Source organism: Oreochromis aureus, linkage group 5, assembly GCF_013358895.1.
Source record: "Oreochromis aureus strain Israel breed Guangdong linkage group 5, ZZ_aureus, whole genome shotgun sequence".
Classification (NCBI taxonomy): domain Eukaryota; kingdom Metazoa; phylum Chordata; class Actinopteri; order Cichliformes; family Cichlidae; genus Oreochromis; species Oreochromis aureus.
The window spans coordinates 15,670,173-15,681,275 of NC_052946.1; the positions used below are offsets into that span (position 1 = coordinate 15,670,173).

General features: G+C 48.8%; 1 long non-coding RNA gene across 2 annotated transcripts; it reads left to right on the forward strand.

Moving 5' to 3' along the window:
* Positions 1–953: 953 nt before the first annotated feature.
* On the forward strand, positions 954–2,088 carry LOC120440120. Of its 2 annotated transcripts, XR_005612983.1 has the most exons (4): positions 954–1,176; positions 1,440–1,623; positions 1,759–1,815; positions 1,950–2,088. It is a non-coding gene; the product is annotated as an uncharacterized LOC120440120 (long non-coding RNA). The 2 variants fall into 2 exon arrangements; XR_005612984.1 differs by lacking the exon at positions 1,759–1,815.
* The last annotated feature ends 9,015 nt before the right edge of the window (positions 2,089–11,103 follow it).

Consider the following 11,103-nt stretch of genomic DNA (forward strand, 5'->3'; position numbering starts at 1 on the left):
CGAAGGAAAACGCTGCTAGGAACATGCCAAAGCAACAGGTGGCGATATATTCCTAACGTGTAGAAATGTTGGCCAATCAGAAGTCTAGATGCCTGGGTGGGAAAGAGTAAACAAAGATGGCGCATAGAAGCAGAACTGAGTGCTATGTGTGGAGGGACAGTAACTGTGTGTGTATGTAAGCATTTAAACACTGCAGAGAGTAAAATTAACAGTAACAGTATTTTGTCTAAGTCCGCCATTGTAGAAATTAATTTCACCGAAACAATAACCTGGCGCACAGTGTAACGTCAAAAAATTCGCACACCTTTGAACCTGCGTTTTCTCCGTTTTCCTCGTCCACACGTAAACACAAAAACGGAGTCTTTGAAAATCTCCACCCAGGCAGGAATTTTTTAAAATCTCCGTTTTCAGTGACCGAAAACGCCGTTTAGGTATGGACGAAAGGTGCAAACGCATAGAAAAATCTCCGTTTTCAAAAATACCCGTACGTGAGGACGTAGCCTCAGTCAAGTGATGCAGTCATGTGACCAATTAAACTACAATGGCGGAGGGCATTATACAGCAGTTGTTTTGTTTGCGCTCAATTGTGACAGCCCTATTGAAGATTAATATCAGTTTGTACATGCTCCAGATAGCTTTTCTTCAAATTCTTTAATTCTCAATCGCTTTTGTAACTTTGTACTTTTGTGTTACTCGCAGCAACAACTCCACCTCATTGTTAGTCCATTTAAAAAAACTGGTTGCTTTTCCTCGACATTTTGCTGCGACGTTTCAAAGAGCCGGAAAGTAAATAAACGGCAGACAGAAATGAGGCAGGTCGAATCGTCTTGCGTTTCACGCATGCGCAGTGCTGGAACGTAAGCGTTTTCGGCCGTTTCAATGTGGACGCACAACTCTGTGAAAACGACTGAAAACGATAGTGTGGACACGGAGCGTTTTCAGACAAAACGCCGTTTTCAAATTTATCCGGGCTAGTGTGGACGTAAGATCACAGGCTGTTCTATTGACATCACCAGTCCTCACACTTCAAAGCACAAAGCGTGTAATGTCATAGTAACGCATTCTGCGATAGGAGGTCATATATAGGAGTGAACCTGACATTCATACAGCGTGAACTGGCTGCCTGCCCTCACGTCTGCAGTGCTGCCGTCTCCTGTAACCCTGCATATTACCAAGGTTTGTTTTTCTTTCTTTTTATGATGTTCTTGTAGTTTGTGTCCTCAGGTTTTTGTCCTTGAGGTTTGAATATATATGTGTGTGTGTGTGTGTACATATATGTATATATATATATATATTTATATGTACATATATAAATATATATTTAATTTCCTCATGTGCTTGATAACCATTTTTTCTCTCTCTTTGTTTCTCTTCTGTTGTTGTTGTGAGTGTGTGTCTGTGTGAGTGATGGTATTTATTGTTTTGTGTCTTTCAAACAGTTGCCTTTCCCCACCTGTATCCAGTCATCACACTTCAAAGCACAAAGCGTGTGATGTCACAGTAACGCATTCTGTGATAGGAGGTCATATATAGGAGTGAACCTGACACTCACACAGCCTGAACTGGCTGCCTGTCCTCACGTCTGCAGTGCTGCCATCTCCTGTAACCCTGCATGTTTCTAAGGTTAGTTTTCTCCGTTTTATGTTGTTCTTGAGCTTGACAATCACCTTTTTTCTCTCTCTTTCTTTCTCTTCTGCTGGTTTGAGTATGTGTGGCTGTGTCAGTGTTTGTGCATATTGTTTTGTCTGTTTCAAACAGCTGCCTATCCTCACCTGTGCAGTGCTGCTGTCTCCGGTTACCCTGAAAGTTTCTAAGGTTAATTTTCTCATTGTAGTTTTTGTCCTCAGATGAGGTGCTTGAAAAGCACTTTTTCTCTCTCTTTGTTTCTCTTCTGTTGTTGTGTGTGTCTGTGTGAGTGATGGTATTTATTGTTTTTCTCTTTCACACAGTTGCATATCCCCACCTGTATAGGAGTGAAATTGACGCTCACACACCCTGAACTGGCTACCTGTCCTCACCTGTGCAGTGCTACCGTCTCCTGTCACCCTGCATGTATCCAACTTTAGTTTTCTCCGTTTTTATGATGTTCTCGTAATTTTATCCTCAGATGAGGTTTGAAGTGTCTGTGTGGTGCAGCTGGCCTGGTCTGTCTCTATACAGTCGAGGCTGCACCCACCTATAAAAGGTGGAGGCTCACCAGGACATGCACACCTCACAAGTTCCTGGCTCTCTCGGCTCGGTTGAAGACGGGTTTCTTCGAGAAGGGGAGGGCAGTGAGGCACAGTCCCCGCCCCCGCGCCCCTCGCGATGCCCCTCCTTCTTCGACTAACCCGCTGCAGAGGAGCCGTGGGAGCCAGGAACTTGTGAGTTTTGTATGTCCACTCAGGCATCATTCATACCTGGTCTGTAGGAGTTCCTGTCAGAAGGAGGGGGGCACCGCGAGGGCGCCCAGGGGCGGAAGGCGGTGCCTTAGTGCCTCCCTCCTTCTGACATTGTAAAAGAACCCTAACTTTATTTTCTTTTTAATAGTAATATAGATATATATATATATGTGTGTTTTATGTCCTCAGATGAGGTTTGAAGTGTCTGTGTGGTGCAGCTGGCCTGGTCTGTCTCCATACAGTCGAGGCTGCACCCACCTATAAAGGTGGAGGCTCACCAGGACATGCACACCTCACAAGTTCCTGGCTCTCTCGGCTCGGTTGAAGACGGGTTTCTTCGAGAAGGGAGGGCAGTGAGGCACAGTCCCCGCCCCCGACGCCCCTCGCGATGCCCCTCCTTCTCGACTAACCCGCTGCAGAGGAGCCGTGGGAGCCAGGAACTTGTGAGTTTTGTATGTCCACTCAGGCATCATTCATACCTGGTCTGTAGGAAGTTCCTGTCAGAAGGAGGGGGGCACCGCGAGGGCGTCCAGGGGCGGAAGGCGGTGCCTTAGTGCCTCCCTCCTTCTGACATTGTAAAGAACCCTAACTGTATTTTTTTTAATAGTAATATAGATGTATATGTGTGTTTTATGTCCTCAGATGAGGTTTGAAGTGTCTGTGTGGTGCAGCTGGCCTGGTCTGTCTCTATACAGTCGAGGCTGCACCCACCTATAAAAAGGTGGAGGCTCACCAGGACATGCACACCTCACAAGTTCCTGGCTCTCTCGGCTCGGTTGAAGACGGGTTTCTTCGAGAAGGGAGGGCAGTGAGGCACAGTCCCCGCCCCCGACGCCCCTCGCGATGCCCCTCCTTCTTCGACTAACCCGCTGCAGAGGAGCCGTGAGAGCCAGGAACTTGTGAGTTTTGTATGTCCACTCAGGCATCATTCACACCTGGTCTGTAGGAAGTTCCTGTCAGAAGGAGGGGGGCACCGCGAGGGGCGTCCAGGGGCGGAAGGCGGTGCCTTAGTGCCTCCCTCCTTCTGACATTGTAAAAGAACCCTAACTGTATTTTTTTTTTTTTTAATAGTAATATAGATGTATATGTGTGTTTTATGTCCTCAGATGAGGTTTGAAGTGTCTGTGTGGTGCAGCTGGCCTGGTCTGTCTCTATACAGTCGAGGCTGCACCCACCTATAAAAAGGTGGAGGCTCACCAGGACATGCACACCTCACAAGTTCCTGGCTCTCTCGGCTCGGTTGAAGACGGGTTTCTTCGAGAAGGGAGGGCAGTGAGGCACAGTCCCCCCCCCTGACGCCCCTCGCGATGCCCCTCCTTCTTCGACTAACCCGCTGCAGAGGAGCCGTGAGAGCCAGGAACTTGTGAGTTTTGTATGTCCACTCAGGCATCATTCACACCTGGTCTGTAGGAAGTTCCTGTCAGAAGGAGGGGCACCGCGAGGGCGTCCAGGGGCGGAAGGCGGTGCCTTAGTGCCTCCCTCCTTCTGACATTGTAAAAGAACCCTAACTGTATTTTTTTTTTTTAATAGTAATATAGATGTATATGTGTGTTTTATGTCCTCAGATGAGGTTTGAAGTGTCTGTGTGGTGCAGCTGGCCTGGTCTGTCTCTATACAGTCGAGGCTGCACCCACCTATAAAAAGGTGGAGGCTCACCAGGACATGCACACCTCACAAGTTCCTGGCTCTCTCGGCTCGGTTGAAGACGGGTTTCTTCGAGAAGGGGAGGGCAGTGAGGCACAGTCCCCCGCCCCCTGACGCCCCTCGCGATGCCCCTCCTTCTTCGACTAACCCGCTGCAGAGGAGCCGTGGGAGCCAGGAACTTGTGAGTTTTGTATGTCCACTCAGGCATCATTCATACCTGGTCTGTAGGAAGTTCCTGTCAGAAGGAGGGGCACCGCGAGGGTGTCCAGGGGCGGAAGGCGGTGCCTTAGTGCCTCCCTCCTTCTGACATTGTAAAAGAACCCTAACTGTATTTTTTTTTAATAGTAATATAGATGTATATGTGTGTTTTATGTCCTCAGATGAGGTTTGAAGTGTCTGTGTGGTGCAGCTGGCCTGGTCTGTCTCTATACAGTCGAGGCTGCACCCACCTATAAAAGGTGGAGGCTCACCAGGACATGCACACCTCACAAGTTCCTGGCTCTCTCGGCTCGGTTGAAGACGGGTTTCTTCGAGAAGGGAGGCAGTGAGGCACAGTCCCCGCCCCCTGACGCCCCTCGCGATGCCCCTCCTTCTTCGACTAACCCGCTGCAGAGGAGCCGTGAGAGCCAGGAACTTGTGAGTTTTGTATGTCCACTCAGGCATCATTCACACCTGGTCTGTAGGAAGTTCCTGTCAGAAGGAGGGGGGCACCGCGAGGGCGTCCAGGGGCGGAAGGCGGTGCCTTAGTGCCTCCCTCCTTCTGACATTGTAAAAGAACCCTAACTGTGTTTTTTTTTAATAGTAATATAGATGTATATGTGTGTTTTATGTCCTCAGATGAGGTTTGAAGTGTCTGTGTGGTGCAGCTGGCCTGGTCTGTCTCTATACAGTCGAGGCTGCACCCACCTATAAAAAGGTGGAGGCTCACCAGGACATGCACACCTCACAAGTTCCTGGCTCTCTCGGCTCGGTTGAAGACGGGTTTCTTCGAGAAGGGGAGGGCAGTGAGGCACAGTCCCCGCCCCGGCGCCCTCGCGATGCCCCTCCTTCTTCGACTAACCCGCTGCAGAGGAGCCGTGGGAGCCAGGAACTTGTGAGTTTTGTATGTCCACTCAGGCATCATTCATACCTGGTCTGTAGGAAGTTCCTGTCAGAAGGAGGGGGCACCGCGAGGGCGCCCAGGGGCGGAAGGCGGTGCCTTAGTGCCTCCCTCCTTCTGACATTGTAAAAGAACCCTAACTGTATTTTTTTTTAATAGTAATATATATGTATATGTGTGTTTTATGTCCTCAGATGAGGTTTGAAGTGTCTGTGTGGTGCAGCTGGCCTGGTCTGTCTCTATACAGTCGAGGCTGCACCCACCTATAAAAAGGTGGAGGCTCACCAGGACATGCACACCTCACAAGTTCCTGGCTCTCTCGGCTCGGTTGAAGACGGGTTTCTTCGAGAGAAGGGGAGGGCAGTGAGGCACAGTCCCCGCCCCGGCGCCCCTCGCGATGCCCTCCTTCTTCGACTAACCCGCTGCAGAGGAGCCGTGAGAGCCAGGAACTTGTGAGTTTTGTATGTCCACTCAGGCATCATTCATACCTGGTCTGTAGGAAGTTCCTGTCAGAAGGAGGGGCACCGCGAGGGCGTCCAGGGGCGGAAGGCGGTGCCTTAGTGCCTCCCTCCTTCTGACATTGTAAAAGAACCCTAACTGTATTTTTTTTAATAGTAATATAGATGTATATGTGTGTTTTATGTCCTCAGATGAGGTTTGAAGTGTCTGTGTGGTGCAGCTGGCCTGGTCTGTCTCTATACAGTCGAGGCTGCACCCACCTATAAAAGGTGGAGGCTCACCAGGACATGCACACCTCACAAGTTCCTGGCTCTCTCGGCTCGGTTGAAGACGGGTTTCTTCGAGAAGGGAGGCAGTGAGGCACAGTCCCCCGCCCCGACGCCTCGCGATGCCCCTCCTTCTTCGACTAACCCGCTGCAGAGGAGCCGTGAGAGCCAGGAACTTGTGAGTTTTGTATGTCCACTCAGGCATCATTCATACCTGGTCTGTAGGAAGTTCTTGTCAGAAGGAGGGGCACCGCGAGGGCGTCCAGGGGCGGAAGGCGGTGCCTTAGTGCCTCCCTCCTTCTGACATTGTAAAAGAACCCTAACTTTATTTTCTTTTAATAGTAATATAGATGTATATTTGTGTTTTATGTCCTCAGATGAGGTTTGAAGTGTCTGTGGTGCAGCTGGCCTGGTCTGTCTCTATACAGTCGAGGCTGCACCCACCTATAAAAAGGTGGAGGCTCACCAGGACATGCACACCTCACAAGTTCCTGGCTCTCTCGGCTCGGTTGAAGACGGGTTTCTTCGAGAAGGGAGGGCAGTGAGGCACAGTCCCCGCCCCTGACGCCCCTCGCGATGCCCTCCTTCTTCGACTAACCCGCTGCAGAGGAGCCGTGAGAGCCAGGAACTTGTGAGTTTTGTATGTCCACTCAGGCATCATTCACACCTGGTCTGTAGGAAGTTCCTGTCAGAAGGAGGGGGCACCGCGAGGGCGTCCAGGGGCGGAAGGCGGTGCCTTAGTGCCTCCCTCCTTCTGACATTGTAAAAGAACCCTAACTGTATTGTTTTTTTTAATAGTAATATAGATGTATATGTATATGTGTGTTTTATGTCCTCAGATGAGGTTTGAAGTGTCTGTGTGGTGCAGCTGGCCTGGTCTGTCTCTATACAGTCGAGGCTGCACCCACCTATAAAAGGTGGAGGCTCACCAGGACATGCACACCTCACAAGTTCCTGGCTCTCTCGGCTCGGTTGAAGACGGGTTTCTTCGAGAAGGGAGGGCAGTGAGGCACAGTCCCCGCCCCGACGCCCCTCGCGATGCCCCTCCTTCTTCGACTAACCCGCTGCAGAGGAGCCGTGGGAGCCAGGAACTTGTGAGTTTTGTATGTCCACTCAGGCATCATTCATACCTGGTCTGTAGGAAGTTCCTGTCAGAAGGAGGGGGCACCGCGAGGGCGTCCAGGGGCGGAAGGCGGTGCCTTAGTGCCTCCCTCCTTCTGACATTGTAAAAGAACCCTAACTGTATTTTTTTTTAATAGTAATATAGATGTATGTGTGTGTTTTATGTCCTCAGATGAGGTTTGAAGTGTCTGTGTGGTGCAGCTGGCCTGGTCTGTCTCTATACAGTCGAGGCTGCACCCACCTATAAAAAGGTGGAGGCTCACCAGGACATGCACACCTCACAAGTTCCTGGCTCTCTCGGCTCGGTTGAAGACGGGTTTCTTCGAGAAGGGAGGGCAGTGAGGCACAGTCCCCGCCCCTGGACGCCCTCGCGATGCCTCTCCTTCTTCGACTAACCCGCTGCAGAGGAGCCGTGAGAGCCAGGAACTTGTGAGTTTTGTATGTCCACTCAGGCATCATTCACACCTGGTCTGTAGGAAGTTCCTGTCAGAAGGAGAGGGGCACCGCGAGGGCGTCCAGGGGCGGAAGGCGGTGCCTTAGTGCCTCCCTCCTTCTGACATTGTAAAAGAACCCTAACTGTATTGTTTTTTTTTTAATAGTAATATAGATGTATATGTGTGTTTTATGTCCTCAGATGAGGTTTGAAGTGTCTGTGTGGTGCAGCTGGCCTGGTCTGTCTCTATACAGTCGAGGCTGCACCCACCTATAAAAAGGTGGAGGCTCACCAGGACATGCACACCTCACAAGTTCCTGGCTCTCTCGGCTCGGTTGAAGACGGGTTTCTTCGAGAAGGGAGGGCAGTGAGGCACAGTCCCCGCCCCGACGCCCCTCGCGATGCCCCCTCCTTCTTCGACTAACCCGCTGCAGAGGAGCCGTGGGAGCCAGGAACTTGTGAGTTTTGTATGTCCACTCAGGCATCATTCACACCTGGTCTGTAGGAAGTTCCTGTCAGAAGGAGGGGGCACCGCGAGGGCGTCCAGGGGCGGAAGGCGGTGCCTTAGTGCCTCCCTCCTTCTGACATTGTAAAAGAACCCTAACTGTATTTTTTTTAATAGTAATATATATGTATATGTGTGTTTTATGTCCTCAGATGAGGTTTGAAGTGTCTGTGTGGTGCAGCTGGCCTGGTCTGTCTCTATACAGTCGAGGCTGCACCCACCTATAAAAAGGTGGAGGCTCACCAGGACATGCACACCTCACAAGTTCCTGGCTCTCTCGGCTCGGTTGAAGACGGGTTTCTTCAAGAAGGGAGGGCAGTGAGGCACAGTCCCCCGCCCCGACGCCCCTCGCGATGCCCCTCCTTCTTCGACTAACCCGCTGCAGAGGAGCCGTGAGAGCCAGGAACTTGTGAGTTTTGTATGTCCACTCAGGCATCATTCATACCTGGTCTGTAGGAAGTTCCTGTCAGAAGGAGGGGGCACCGCGAGGGCGTCCAGGGGCGGAAGGCGGTGCCTTAGTGCCTCCCTCCTTCTGACATTGTAAAAGAACCCTAACTGTATTTTTTTTTTTTTTAATAGTAATATAGATGTATATGTGTGTTTTATGTCCTCAGATGAGGTTTGAAGTGTCTGTGTGGTGCAGCTGGCCTGGTCTGTCTCTATACAGTCGAGGCTGCACCCACCTATAAAAAGGTGGAGGCTCACCAGGACATGCACACCTCACAAGTTCCTGGCTCTCTCGGCTCGGTTGAAGACGGGTTTCTTCGAGACGGGAGGGCAGTGAGGCACAGTCCCCGCCCCGACGCCCCTCGCGATGCCCCTCCTTCCTCGACTAACCCGCTGCAGAGGAGCCATGAGAGCCAGGAACTTGTGAGTTTTGTATGTCCACTCAGGCATCATTCATACCTGGTCTGTAGGAAGTTCTTGTCAGAAGGAGGGGCACCATGAGGGCGTCCAGGGGCGGAAGGCGGTGCCTTAGTGCCTCCCTCCTTCTGACATTGTAAAAGAACCCTAACTGTATTTTTTTTTAATAGTAATATAGATATATATGTATATGTGTGTTTTATGTCCTCAGATGAGGTTTGAAGTGTCTGTGTGGTGCAGCTGGCCTGGTCTGTCTCTATACAGTCGAGGCTGCACCCACCTATAAAAAGGTGGAGGCTCACCAGGACATGCACACCTCACAAGTTCCTGGCTCTCTCGGCTCGGTTGAAGACGGGTTTCTTCGAGAAGGGGAGGGCAGTGAGGCACAGTCCCCCGCCCCCTGATGCCCCTCCTTCTTCGACTAACCCTCTGCAGAGGAGCCGTGAGAGCCAGGAACTTGTGAGTTTTGTATGTCCACTCAGGCATCATTCATACCTGGTCTGTAGGAAGCTCCTGTCAGAAGGAGGATGCACAGTGAACAGTTGAACCCCAGTCGGCAGCGACAGATGGCCACCCTTCCTGAGCCTGGTTCTGTCGGAGGTTTCTCCCTGTTAAAGGGAGTTTTCCTCCCACCGCCGCCAAGTGCTTGCTCATAGGGGATTTTTGGGGCTTTTTTTAAAACCAACCGCTGATAAGTTCACTGGCATCAATTTTAGGACTCAGCAAATATTTAAATGGATAATTCGCCATCAAGTGAGGAATGATCCATTTAAATCATATTTGAGAGTCACATTTATTTGTATATAAGTATGATTTCTTGGACAATAAGGCCAATCACAGACTAATTTGAACAATTGGGAAAAATTAAATAAATAAAAAAATTGAAAAAAATATACGTGTCATTGTTTCATATTGATTTCAAATAACATACCATTTGATGTCAATATATTTTTGTTACACTTGTAGTGGTGTTATTTTGTTATGATCCTGTTCATTTTACGAGTATATCCTTCTGCCTTGCTTCACATATTTACTAATGCTTGGGTAGCTTTAGTTATGCTAGCATCAGTACAGGTAGAAAAGGATACACATCAGAGAATAAGCCATGCATCAGCCTATCTAAATAGAAATGGAAAACTAAAATGGAAAACAAAAATCAGTAACTGTAACACACACATTTACTGTCCCTCCACACATACGATTCGGTTCTGCTTCTATGCCCCATCTTTGTTTACTATTTCCTTGAGGCTTCTAGACTTCTGATTGGCCAACATTTCTACACGGTTAGGAATATATCGCCACCTGTTGCTTTGGCATGTTCCTAGCAGCGTTTTCCTTCATTTCTGCGTTTACGTGTGGACAGGATTATTTTTTTAAAGCGAAAGCGGAAAATCTCAGTTTTCAAAAATACCCGTGTACGTGTGGACGTAGCCTGAAACCAGGGTCGGGCGTGGGGGTGGCTTACTGGGCTTAAGCCGGGTTGTTTTTCAGAAGCCGGGGTCTTTTGGAGTGTAATTTTTTCATAGTTAGATCCCTGGCTGACAACTGTATAAAACAAAAACTACACACAATATTCGAGCACATAGTGCACACTGTGGGAATTTAGGACTGTGCGTAAATCCCCTAATATTGGTATGATCCGAGCTCAGACACTAAGCGACTGAGCGAGGGGGCGGGCAGCTGCTGCCTCGAGTGCGCTGTTGGAGAAAGCGGAGCCAGGCAGACAGAGAACTGAAGTCTGACCAGGTACCAAAGCAACTCATTCATACTGTACAAATAATGTAAATTTGACGGTGTATCACGAAAGATTGATATCAAACTGATCACTTGACCCATATTACGTTACTTGCTCTTCAAGTGAATCAACAAATGGCGAAATGAAAAGCCGAACAACAACAACGCTGTTTCTTTAGAGAGTCTTAGCTTACGTGTGTTTATTTCATATTTTCAGTTGTTACCCTTCACGGCTAAATAAATCGGTTTCAGTAATGTACTGATATACAAGAATGGACATAAGGAGCTTCTTTCAAAGAAAAACTCTGGTAGATGTTATTTTATATATTATGCTTTGTATGTTGTTCAGTATATTTCTATGCAAAACAAGAGGAATTTCAATACACAGCAGTATATTCACAATTTAAACCAGATATTTACATACACTTTATGGAAAACACAAGAACATATTTTTACTGTACAACATCAATTTAGAGTAAACTTGTTTTGTTTTGGATAAAAAATATTGAAATATCTTTTGAATTAGTTAAATGTCAGAATAAAGAGAGACAGAGCTGTCTGTTTTTATCCCTTTCATCAAATTTAGGAGTACATAT